The sequence below is a fragment of the Periplaneta americana genome, chromosome 4 (assembly GCF_040183065.1).
Source record: "Periplaneta americana isolate PAMFEO1 chromosome 4, P.americana_PAMFEO1_priV1, whole genome shotgun sequence".
Taxonomy (NCBI): Eukaryota; Metazoa; Arthropoda; class Insecta; order Blattodea; family Blattidae; genus Periplaneta; species Periplaneta americana.
Window position 1 is genome coordinate 147,344,111 of NC_091120.1, and position 13,522 is coordinate 147,357,632.

The window sequence follows — 13,522 nt, forward strand, 5'->3', positions numbered from 1 at the left end:
ACACTAGATCCCACTGGTCTCTTTTTGGAACCCACAAATTCTATTGGCAGCTCCCTTTTATTCTTTCGAACTCTTCCCACACAGGTTGTTCTATGGCGATTCAGCAAGCTTGTAATAAGTGGAAAGGAAGTGAACCAATTATCACATGTAATGTTCCTCCCTGTTCCTGATATTGGTTGAAAAAGTCGCTCGACTATACTTTGAGGATCATTTTTTGCCCTAAATGGACCTTCTGGTTGTTGACCAACATATGGTTCCATATTTAGGACATACCATGTCTTAGCATCAACTAAGGAAAAAAATTTTGATGCCATATTTATTAGGTTGTTTAGACATACACTGTTTGAATGAGCATCTGCCTCTGAAAGACTCCAACATTGCATCTACTGTTGTAAATTCACCTATTGTGTACCCTTTTTTGCAGTTGTTCTAAAACATTTCAAACACCTGACGAATTGGAGCTAACTTATCCCATTGTTTTCTATCGTTTCTTGTTTCTGTATTGTCAAAACGTAGATGACTAATAAAAATAAATAACATTTAATATGCCATCACCAAAAACAAGAGACCAACTATCAGTAGGAGTTTTAGCCTCTCTAGCACATGGCCTCACACCTGGTAGATGCGTCACAATATTACACTGCCGAGTCCTAACAGCCTTTGGTGAGCAGTGTTGTCTCCATACCGTAGCATCTTTAGATTTGAAACCGGGAACTGTAGGAACTTTCTTCGGAATCTTAAATTGTTCATCATCACCACTCGTGCTCACCTTCCTTTTCTGTATCTGTATTGCCATAAAATACTTCCACTTCACCATCCTCTTCATCAGTGTCGGCGTCATCATCACAGGGATCACTATCATTCTCACGCCTTACAACCTCGTCTAGCAAACTCACAACTCATTTTTCATTTTCTTTGTAAGACATTTTAGAAGTATCTAGCAAAGTCACAACTCGTTTTTCATTTTCTTCATAAGACATTTTTGAAGTATATCGTAAGCTAAATATTAATTTAAAACTAGCAAAATGTTTCATATCATCAGTAAACAGAATAATCCGCTGATATTTGAACCAATCAGCTCGTTACTACCACAAATAATTCTTAAGCACTAAAACTTCAAAATGAAACTGTGTAACGCAAACACTGGCGCCAAGTCTGACAGACCCTTTACGTAATTATCTCGCTTACTGCTGCACGAATAGCCACATCGGCACTCATATGTCAACTATGGAAAGAAACAGGAAGCTAGGTGGAGAAACAGATTTCTACCCCCCAACACTTCAAAGTAAATAGTAAAAGTAATTGTTCCGGGTCTGTGAGACTTGGCGCCAGCACTGGAAGGTTAATACCTGACCTTTCTAAAGTTGATATCAGCAAAACAAATTGTTCTAATAGCTTTATTTTGGAAATTACAACGAGAAATCTAAACAGTGGTGTGATATTGGACCATAGTCGTGTGAAATTACGGTAGGCGAATGAAAATTTAAAGTGTAGTATGAATGAAATCAAAAGTTTAAAAAGCATAATGTACAAATATTTGAAAATATCATAATAAGTAAATTAGCAATATTTCCTCGAGTTACTTGATCCGTACTGGGTGTAATCTGGCAACGTTCAGTCGATCATCCAGCGCGATAAACCTCCCAGCACGCTTCAATGATTCCCTTCCATTGCTGCTGTACCGAGCGCTACACATTGTGTCCTAAGTAATTAAATTTCCATTAAACTATTGGGGATCATATTGTGATTTTTTTCTGGAATTATTAAGAATACTTCAGTGCACCTAGTAGGCATTTGTTTAGATTTTTAATACGGCTATTTCACATTGATATCTATCTTTTAATAATTGAATCATAAAAAAATATTTGTAATAATTATATTAAAATTAGTTAGTAAATATAAAAGAGAGTACTTTAAGCTTTTAAATGCATTTTTCAATAATTTTTTAACATCAATATCCTCGGAAATATGACGCTTTAAAGGTTTCATTGTGCCACATTTTTAACGAATTTTAATATGCAATATTTTAAAAACATGTGGACTTAGGAGGAAATAAAAATACATTTGTTGGTTTATTAGACCCATAGAGTTGTTAAAAAAATATAAATGCAATCAGAAATATGAAGGTCAAAATTTGTATAATTTTGTGCGATTTGACGTGGAATGACTCACACGCAGAACATTACGTACCAAGGACAAGAGTTGTGATTTACTTCTTGTATAAGACTACATCGAGATTGAGTTTAAAGTCCTCCTTGGTAATTTCATCTACAATTCAAGAGATATGTAAACGAACTGAAGGTTAATTCGTATTGTGGATGAGTAATCATCAACGGGAGTGTAATGGAATTTTACGCCAGTGAGCAGAGTGCTTCAAACCTCGAGTATAATGTTTTCTTGACACAAACAATATTGAAGAGTTACTCTTGAGCCACGATCGTTCTATATCCTATGTTTGTATGACCGCCTTCAGCATAGACATTAGACATTAGATATTATCAGACGCAGTCATGATTCCCTGGAACACAATTTGGACTACTCCCATTCTAGATGACAAGGTTTCGATTTTTAATGATTACATTACCCAACGGTACGATAAACACCCAACACTGAAATCTAAACGAGTGAAAAGACCAGAAGCCCCATGGTTAACTACATCAGTACGCGCTAAGATTACTGAACGTGAAGCAGCTTAACGTAAATAGAGAAGGACAAGATCTGAGGACAATCTGAGAACAAACAAAGTTACCCAAGAAATAAATTCAAAACTACGACACATGCCTAACATTATTGGACCATTTTCATCATCATCATCATCATCATCATCATCATCATCATCATCATCATCATCATCATCATCATCATCGTCGTCGTCGTCATCATCATAATCATCATCATCATCCATACAAGTATAAAACCCAAGACCTGTTACGGTCTCAGTGAGTCATTCTCGGTCCAATATTTTTGGACGGCGCAATTGGTTTGGATGTAAATTCCGAAAAGACAAAGTATACGATTATGTCTCGTGACCAGAATATTGTACGAAATGGAAACATAAAAATTGGAGATTTATCCTTCGAAGAGGTGGAAAAACTCAAATATCTTGCAGCAACAGTAACAAATATAAATTGCATTCGGGAGGAAATTAAACGCAGAATAAATATGGGAAATGCCTGCTATTATTCGGTTGAGAAGCTTTTGTCATCTAGTCTGCTGTCAAAAAATTTGAAAGTTAAAATTTATAAAACAGTTATATTACCGGTTGTTCTGTATAGTTGTGAAACTTGGACTCTCACTTTGAGAGAGGAACAGACATTAAAGGTGTTTGAGAATTAGGTTCTTAGGAAAATATTTGGGGGTAAGAGGGATGAAGTTAAAGGAGAATGGAGAAAGTTACACAAGGCAGAACTGCACGCATTGTATACTTCACCTGACATAAATTAGGAACATTAAATCCAGACGTTTGAGATGGGCAGGGCATGTAGCATATATGGACAAATCCAGAAATGCATATAGAGTGTTAGTTGGGATACCGCAGGGAAAAAGACCTTTGGGGAGGCCGAGACGTAGATGGGAGGATAATATTAAAATGGATTTGAGGGAAGTGGGATATGATTATAGAGAGTGGATTAATCTTGCACAGGATAGAGGCCAATGGCGAGCTTATGTGAGGGCGACAATGAACCTCAGGGTTCCTTAAAAGCCATTTGTAAGTAAGTAATTATTCCCATTGTTTACTGTATTTTTAAATTTTAGAAATTATAATTTTTTCAGTAGAAAATGTTAAATTATAGCCAAATTTATGTAAACTCATTTAATATCTCTATTGATATGTTGTTTAAGCAAATTTTGCTTGCGACCTGGTATTTCCCACGAAATGCCACGACTTTTGTTTTTTTTTATCAATATTGATTTCAATGTCGTATATTGCGCTGATAATATTTACATCATGCACTGAATATGAAGCTCATCTTCATCGCATTTAATTAGGACTAAGTCATCAGCAAAGTATAGACTGTCAAACTGTAAATTTCAACTAAAAAGAAAAGGTGAACCATGACGCATCTGTTTCCAATCTTTAGTGATTTTATCCATATAATGTAAAGTAATGGAGATAGGTCACAGTCTTGCCTTAGTCCGCTATGAATTTGATGTCAATCTGAAAGTCTGTTTTATTTTAACTGCCATCAAAGTTGTTTTGTAAATATTATGAATGTAATATTTAATAATTACGGCATTTCGAAACTTCTTATAGTTTTCATCATTAGAGTTAGTTTGCGCAGGAGTAGAAGAGTCACCTAATCAGATTAGCCCAAAACGTATGATTAGCCCAGACAATTGAACAGTCGTAGCAAAACCAAAATAGTTACCGATCAGACAGTTGTTTTGTAATAAGATGATAATTATGAGGTCTGTAATTAATTTCGGCAAACATTTATGTCTCAACACACAATTGGAAAGTCTAAATATTTGCTAAGATGTTTTAGTAAATTTGTTGTTTATATCGACGTACTATATAGGCTATTATCCAATCTTTCAACCATAATTAACAGAGACTGGGTCTTAACAGTACAAATTACAACAGATCTTAAGCATCTTTGTTGCCATTACATTTGTGGTTTAATTATTATCTTAATCTGTTTCAGTTCCAGTCAAAATAATTAAGGCGTCAGCTTTTCGATATTCCTAGGAATGTTAAATTATTCATGGGAATTACTTTTTAAACGTCTATTGAATTTCTTTAACTGTATACAGTTGTGGTAAGTTAAATATTACATGCGTCCAAACAAAATATTGCAGCCATGAAGAAGATGAGACGTATAAACTAAGTTGCGAGAAAAGTGTTATAACGCACTTCCATACAAAAAAATTAAGATGTTTACTTATTAATCAATATATTTATTTGTCATTATTTATATATTTACTTTTAGGGTGTTGCCTGTGAATAGGGATTAAAAAGAATGAACACTGAGCGAATTTTCCTGTTTTGTTTCTCTGTGCGCCGGCGTTTAGTTCCACTTTCAAGCGCTAGAGGTTAGTGTAATCGAGCACACGCCTACGCTAAGATAATAATTGAGTATAGAGTTGAGACACAGGATCCAAACATAGTCTACCTTATTGCATAATCCAGTAACGCTTTGCTTCAAATAAATTCGAGTTAACAGCTTTTCCTTATTTCTCAGTGACAAACTAGTTGTAATAATATATTTTTATATATAATAGGGTAAACTAGGGTCTGTTGGACAGTCGGACATGTTGGACACTCTGTACTTTAACGTGTTACCACGCAACTTGTGGGCACCACATTCTACTAGAAGTCAATGACGGAAGTAGCCCCACTCGTGGCTGAATGTGGTGCCCACAAGTGGCGTGGTAACACGTTAAAGTACGGAGTGTCCAACATGCCCGACTGTCCAACAGACCCTAGTTTACCCTAAATTATATTATAAAATAATATAATACATTATAAAATTATGTATCAAATTCATTTAATATTTGTATACAATATAATATAGAATGGTGTTACTTCACATAGGAGTTTTTCCATTTTCAGCATTATCAAATCATTACATATTTTAATTGTTGATGGGTTAAACGTCTCAACTCTCATTATAAAGGAACTCTAGAGTGTAGACATTACAGTTAATGACGGATTTATTATTTCATCGGTCCAATTTATTTTATTTGAGTATATAATTTACCTACATGTATTAATTGTATGTGTTATATTTCAGCTGTGTTGACTGCTAGCTGGTGTGATGTCAGTGCCAACTCCAGGGAGAAAACAAAATCTCACGCTCAAACTGGTTTGAAGGTCATTGAAATCAGTCCTGCTACATCAAAGGTAGCGATGCGAAGTGTCCATACTCTGGTGTTGCTAAAGGATATAGATCTGGAGTAACTTACTATTTATATTAATTGTTAACATGCAAATAATAAATATACAGTACTATATTAATTTAAAAGTTAATATTCTTTTCGTTATTATTATTATTATTATTATTATTATTATTATTATTATTATTATTATTATTATTAGTATTAGTATTATTATTATTATTATTATTATTACTATTATTATTATAACGTCAATAGTCCTTTGACTCCATTGAGGGACGCGGTCACCTTTTTGAGGGCACCACTGTATTATATGAGTATTATTATACTGTATTATAGTTTTTTATCCCTGATGGCGTGGTGTTGACCAGACTTGTCATTTGACCCGCACAGAAATGTGAAGGGGCAGCAGGACCGAGTATATTGAGAAATGTATCATATTATCATATATTATCATTTGACCCGCTGTTCTGGGTTTCAAACTCGACTGAGGGCGATGGCTTCCTTCACAAAAGAGTAAAACTGAACGTTCCGTGCAGAGTGCTGCATTGGAGTTAAATGGCTCGCTTGAACTCGGTCGAGTGTCGCACCCTCGAGTGAGATATGATCGGTCGTGATACGCTCGTAATAAATAGAAGGACAGTACAAGGTCATCTCACCAACATGTCTTACCTTGTATGGAAGACGACAGATAAGATACACTTATGTTTTGCTCACACGGTAAAAATAAGGTTTATTTTCTGCGTTTATAACAAACATTTAATGGAACAGTAAGAGGACGTACCAAAACAGGAACATGAAGTTATGAATAAAATAGTATGAAAAACTTCGATATACAGTTATTATTGCTAATTAATAATTATTCAGTATTTGATTTACCACATATATAATATGATAGGTCCATACATAATGTTCCGCCTATATACTGCGACAATGTAGAAACGTTTTACAAAATATACTGATATAGCAGAAGATTAATAACAATATTAGTACATAGATAACGTCACAGAATAGTAATATACGTTACAAGAGCGGTATGTTGACGTTTTCATGGTCGAGGTAAAGATTGAAAAAGCGAAACGTAGTTGAGCTTTTTTAATTTCCGAGAACATGAAAACAAACATACCGCTTGTGTATCGTACATTATTTTGTGCGAAGATCGTTTATTACATACCTGAAAGACGAATTTCTAATTAGTTGCAATGAAATCTCCATGTTGGTTTCTGTTTAATGACGGCAACTTCGGAAAACCAAAATATCTTTCTTCACCATTGTTGCTATAAAATGTTTTCTGTGTTTACTATACTCCAGCAGGCCGTTATGTACGTCTGTCTTTTTTTTTTTCCCCCAGTCTATAAATGCGAACTTAAAACAAACGGTAAGGTTATGTAATGATTTATTTTTCATTTTAATATTTTAACAATATTATTTATATAACATATTGCAGTAATAACATCCGCATCTGGAATCTTGTTGATTTTTTCACGGCTTCCTTAATGTTACTTGTATCAGGAATGCAATAAGTTTCGTGGAGTAGTAGAATTTACTTAATTTTTGCAAATATTTAAAAACAATAATTAACATTGCAATTTAGGTGAAATTGCAGTGGTAAGTTTCCAATTTATAATTATCACTATGTTAAACGTCTCTAAAAATAATATGTTAAAAGCCTAAAGCAGTAAAATGAATGTCGCGCTTAAGCGGTAAGAGGAGGGAAATTGTTATGTGTGTTACGTTGGGAATACTGAATGTGGTATTTCACACTTACCGCGTATTGGTTCTGTGCGGAAAACAAGCAGATACGCACGATATCGTACAAAATATAATAAAACGAATAATCATGCTGCACAACTGTTACAGACGCAAAGATTGATAAACTAATTATTAGAGATTATTATTATTATTATTATTATTATTATTATTATTATTATTACTAGAAAACTTGATACAGTTCTTGCATTATCGTGATTGTGTTCTCCGTTTATAATAATTACATTTACATCCAATAACATCTATCAGATGTGGCAAAAACAAAATGACTCTTGTGTGAAAAAAAAAAAAAAAAAAAAAAAAAAAACATTTACCTACAACATTTATATTACATTTGAAAGCAAGTTTTGTAGTTGTACTATGGAGAGGTTAGTTAAACACTGCAAAGTTTTGAAATGATAAACATCTATGTTGTTACTACACAGTTCATCACTGTAACAAGAACGAATGTCTAACGCTCGGCTTATACCGTTCGAGGATTTATCGCTCGTGACAATTTTACCTATCATGCATGTGCGTTACCTTTCGGATTATGCTATGAACTACTTGGCGCTTGAGCGAAAACGTCCGATGCAGATCTCTGGTATCGTGTAACAGATTTACGAAACGTAGAATAATCAAGTTCTTATTACAGATCTACAGGCAAAATATCATATAACTCTCAAGTCGAAATTTGGAGATGGTACAGTGAGACCATACCGTTGATGTAACAAGGTGCTTTTGAGCTTGTCCAGCCCTTCACTCCTAATGCATGCAACACATAGGCTATAGTATAATATAATATAATATAATATAATATAATATAATATAATATAATATAATATAATATAATATAATATAATATTATATAATATAACATAACATAACATAATATAATATAGTATAGTATAGTATAGTATAGTATAGTATAGTATAGTATAGTATAGTATAGTATAATATAATATAATATAATATAATATAATATAATTTAATATAATATAATGTATGGTCAGTTATAAATATAACATGGAAATTAATATTGAAAAAAACGAAAATCATGTCTTTTGTGGGAAATTCCCTGTACCAAGTAAAATCTGTTTGAATAATAAAATAGTAGAAAGAGTAAATACTTTCACTTACCTTGGCTGTACACTATCACCTTATGCTGAAGTAGATATTGCTGGAAAAATATGTAAATATAATAAAATAATGGGGATCGTTAATAAAATCATGAAACCTTCACTAGTACAAAGACACACAAGAATAGGCTTGTATAAAACCTTAGCACAGCCAGTATTAAGCTATGGTAGTGAAGTGTGGACTGTGAAGAATAAGATGTCAGTAGAATTACAGCAAGTGAAATGAGGTTCATGAGAGCAACAGTTGTATATACTCGCTGGGATCATAAAAAAATGAGGATATAGTGCAATAACTTCAAATAGAACCCATTATGCAGTTCATCAGCAAATATCAACTTCAGTGGAAGGGTCATCTAGAAAGAATGGATCGATGCAGAATTCTAAAAGCACTGTTTCATTACCATCCGTATGGCAAAAGAACTCTAGGTCATCAGAAGAAGAGATGGACCGAAAATTATGGTTTGAGACCGTAACAAGCCACTCGGTCTAATACTTGTTAGGAAGACGACGACATAATATAATATAATATAATATAATATAATATAATATAATATAATATAATATAATATAATATAATATAATATAATATACCGGTAATATAATATAATATTCATAGTTCTCTGCCCAAGGGTAGGTCTTTCACTGCAAACCCAGTATCCTCCAATCTTTCCTATTTTCTGGCTTCTTCTCATCCCTGCATAATTATGATACATATATTATCTCAACAACGTCTATTATCTGATATCTTCTTGTCCCCCGAATTCCACTCATGTTCACCATTCTTTCCAGCGCATCCTTCAGCAGGCAGTTTATCCTCAGCCAGTGACCCAACCAATTTCTTTTTCTCTTCCTGATCAGTTCAGCATCATTCGTTCTTCATCCATTCTTTTCAACACAGCTTCATTTCTTATTCTATCTGTCCACTTCACACGCTCCATTGTGCTCCATTTTCAAATTCCACTTCATTTCGTTGTAATGCCTATATTTCTGTGCCATACAATGCCACACTCCACACAAAGCACTTCACTAGTCTCTTCCTTTCTTCATGTTTGCAGTTATATTATGTTTTATTGCATTGTATTTTATATCATTATCAGAAATCAGAGATAAAATCAAGACAAATCAAAGAGGGCAGCGTTACGAACAATGTAGTGATTGAATTGAATCTTCATGGGATTTTTCCTTTCCCCTCCCAACCTCACACTCTTTTTCCATTAGTCATAATTAATTCATATTTGTCATCATCTCAACACAGCTAGTCTAATAATGTTTAAACTGAGGATTTGACTTATTAACCTTCGCACTGCTAATTCTATTGGAGGACACTTAGCCAATACGATGAAGTACTCGCGTTTCTGTAAACATACCATCTCTGTACTTGAACTCTTAAGGACGTAACAAATAAGTAGGTATATAATAGGTGCATTATTACGACAACGTCTTCTGTCTAGCAGTTCTAAACTTGACTCAGTGTAAGTTTGTTTCTTATCGATACAGAAATTTAATACTCTCCGACAGTTAAAGTCTTTCATTCGATTGGTAAGATCATAGCTGTACTATCTATATCTCTTTAGTTAACCATTATTGGTGTCTTGAAGTTTTGAAACGCTGAATGTCCTTGCTTTTCAAGGAAAGATCTACATTTCTCTGAGGTACTACTTCAGTTCATTAAATTGAGTTATTAAAATAATTATTACTTATATTATCTTGATTATTCTTCAACGCTCAAATATATAAAATACGAATTTGCAATCATAAATGTTCAGTTCTTCCTACAAGATTTTCATCTATACTAATAATAAATCTGTAGCCGAAATTTTTCTGGTAATTTTAGATTTTCCAAAAATAATTGGTCCTAACATATATAATTAACCACCCTGACCCCGAAAATCGCTTTTTTGAAATTTTTGTTTGTATGTCTGTCTGTATGTTTGTTGCCTTTTCACGCGATAATGGCTGAACGGATTTCGATGAAAATTGGAATATAAATTAAGTTCGTTGTAACTTAGATTTTAGGCTATATGGCATTCAAAATACATTATTTAAAAGGGGTGTTATAAGGTGGCCCGAATTAAATAAATCGAAATATCTCGCTTATTATTGATTTTTGTGAAAAATATTACATAACAAACGTTTCTTTAAAAATAATGTGCGATAAGTTTTATTCCTTGAAACATTTTGATAGGACTGATATTTAATGAGATAAATGAGTTTTTAAATTAAAATAACTGCCATCTAAGGCCGTGTAATGAATTAAAAAACAAATGACTTCGTTTATAAGGGGCCTTGGACAGCAACAATCGAAAGCTATGAAAGATAGCCTACAGAGAATGTTTCTGTGTTTGTATGAAGTAATATCGGAAGCTAAATTAACCGATTTGTATAATTAATTATTATTTCACCACTGCAAAGTCTAGACATAATGCTATAATGTTATTACAGTAACGTCTGATATAATATAATATAATATAATATAATATAATATAATATAATATAATATAATATAATATAATATAATATAATATAATATAATATAATATAATTTAAGTTATTTGAAGGGTTCAGTACCATAGTGGGCCAAGCGCCATGTATTGAATACGTAGAAAACAAGGATTAAAATTAAGTTATTACCATAATTCAATGGAAACCTATAACAAGTAAAATAAAATATACACATTAAATCTAAATGATGTCAATCTTCATTAAACTATGGTTGCATGTAATAAAAATTAAGAAACATGTTAAAGGAATTGTCATTGCACCAAATGAGTGTCTCTGGATCAAAATGATCGCATTTTAATTATTTGGATGCAATTTAAATTAAGTAACATATTAAACGATTTATCCTTCTATCAAACACGAATGTTCCCTGGATCAAACGTCCTATTTCAATTATGTAATTACTTTATATTTATTTCTAACGGGTGCAGCGGAGCGCACGGGTACGGCTAGTTGTATTAATATTTTCAAGCTATATCTCTTATTGAATTAAATACTTATAGGCTACATATTTTATTGCATTATGTACAGGTTACCTTATTGCATGAAGTACAAGTGAGCGCTGTTAAACATTTACGGATACATCTGTGATTGAATGAAATATTTGCAAGCAACACAATTTATTTCGTTAAATATTTACAAGTTACATTTGACAGTGACATTAAGCATTTAAGAGCTACATGTTTGATTATATTAATGACATTTTTAAGCTATATCTTTTTTATATCAAATAATTACAAGCTATATGAAGGGTTCAGAACTATAGTGGGCCAAGTGCCATTTACTAAAACCGTAGAAAGCAAGGGTTAAAATGAAGTTATTACCATAATTCAATGGAAACATATAGCATGTAAAATAAAGTATACACATTAAAACTAAATGGTATGTTAATCTTCATTAAACTATGGTATTCACTTAACTTTAACTGTCCACTCCTGTGGAGTAACGGTCACCGCGTCTGGCCACGTATTGTGGCCCGGGTTCGATTCCCGGTCGGGACAAGTTATCTGGTTGAGATTTATTCCGGGGTTTTCCCTCAACCCTAGGTAACTTTCGGTGTTGGACCCCGGATTCATTTCACCGGAATTATCACCTTCATATCATTCAGACGCTAAATAACCTTAGATGTTGATACAGCGTCGTAAAATAACCGAATTAAAAAAAATTCACTTTAACTCTTGCTTTCTCCGTTTTTAATAAATGGCGCTTGGCCCACTATGGCTCTGAACCCTTCAATCTCTTATTGCAATCAACATTTAAAGGAAGAAATGAGAAAAAAACTGTGTAAGAAATGAGCTCGCAAAAAACAAAAAACTATTTCTGTTAAAAGTGTGGCTTTGGACTATCTCGTTCTCACCCCTTCAATTGGTTATTTCTTATATACGGAGCTCGTACTATACTCTTACCATTCAGAATACTGATATTTTCTTGTGATTCTATTTACGCCATAATAATATGTATACTTTTAATTTTATTAATAATAATTTTACTTACGGTCACGAATATAAAACACGGTAATAGGCCTAAAGAATTAAATAAACATATCGGTGAGATTTTTCAGCGGAAACACGCCAAGTTGAAGATTCCGTGTGTAATGCCTAATGCGATTGTTTTAATTCAATTTTTTAATTTTCGGAAAACGTATTATGTGTCTTTCTCGTGTTAAATTCACATTACCTTGTTAACATGTTTCAGCCTGTTATCGGCCATCTTCAGAACTGGTTGTTATTGGTCTTGGCGCCTTTTGTTTATGTTTCCTGTGGGGGTGTGTTTGTGTAGTGTAATGTGGAGTCAAAAAGTATGTGTTCTGAAAATGAGTTGCGTATTGATAATTTCATTTGGATGTGTTTTTGTGTGTTTATATATTACGTATTGTTCTAATGTGTTTAGTTTCTTGCTTTTTGGTTGAATGTGTAGAATTTCCATGTCTGTGTTGATGTCTCTGTAGGTGTGGTTAGCATTTGTGATGTGTTCTGCATATGTGGAAGTCTTTTGTAGTTTTGTTATGGCTGTGATGTGTTGTTTGTAACATGTTTGAAGTCATCTGCCTGCCTGTCTGTCCTATGTAAAAGTTGTTGCAGGTTTATATTTGAGTTTGTATACGCCTGTGTGGTGTAACAACTTCTACATAGGACAGGCAGGCAGATCATTTCAAACATGTTACAAACAACACATCACAGCCATAACAAAACTACAACACACTTCCACATATGCAGAACACATCACAAATGCTAACCACACCTACAGAGACATCAATACAGGCATGGAAATTTTACACATTCAACCAGAAAGCCAGA

The 13,522-nt window shown here is 33.3% G+C and overlaps 1 protein-coding gene across 4 annotated transcripts in view; it reads left to right on the forward strand.

Annotated features, from left to right (window-relative positions):
- Nucleotides 1-5,741: 5,741 nt before the first annotated feature.
- LOC138698289 (cytochrome P450 4C1-like) overlaps nucleotides 5,742-13,522 on the forward strand; it is a 67,252-nt gene continuing 59,471 nt past the window's right edge. The window contains exon 1 of one of the 4 annotated variants that reach the window (XM_069824087.1): nucleotides 5,742-5,845. The gene's annotated coding sequence lies outside the window, so the exon portion shown is untranslated. The other 3 variants (XM_069824085.1, XM_069824084.1, XM_069824086.1) reach the window with 3 other exon arrangements.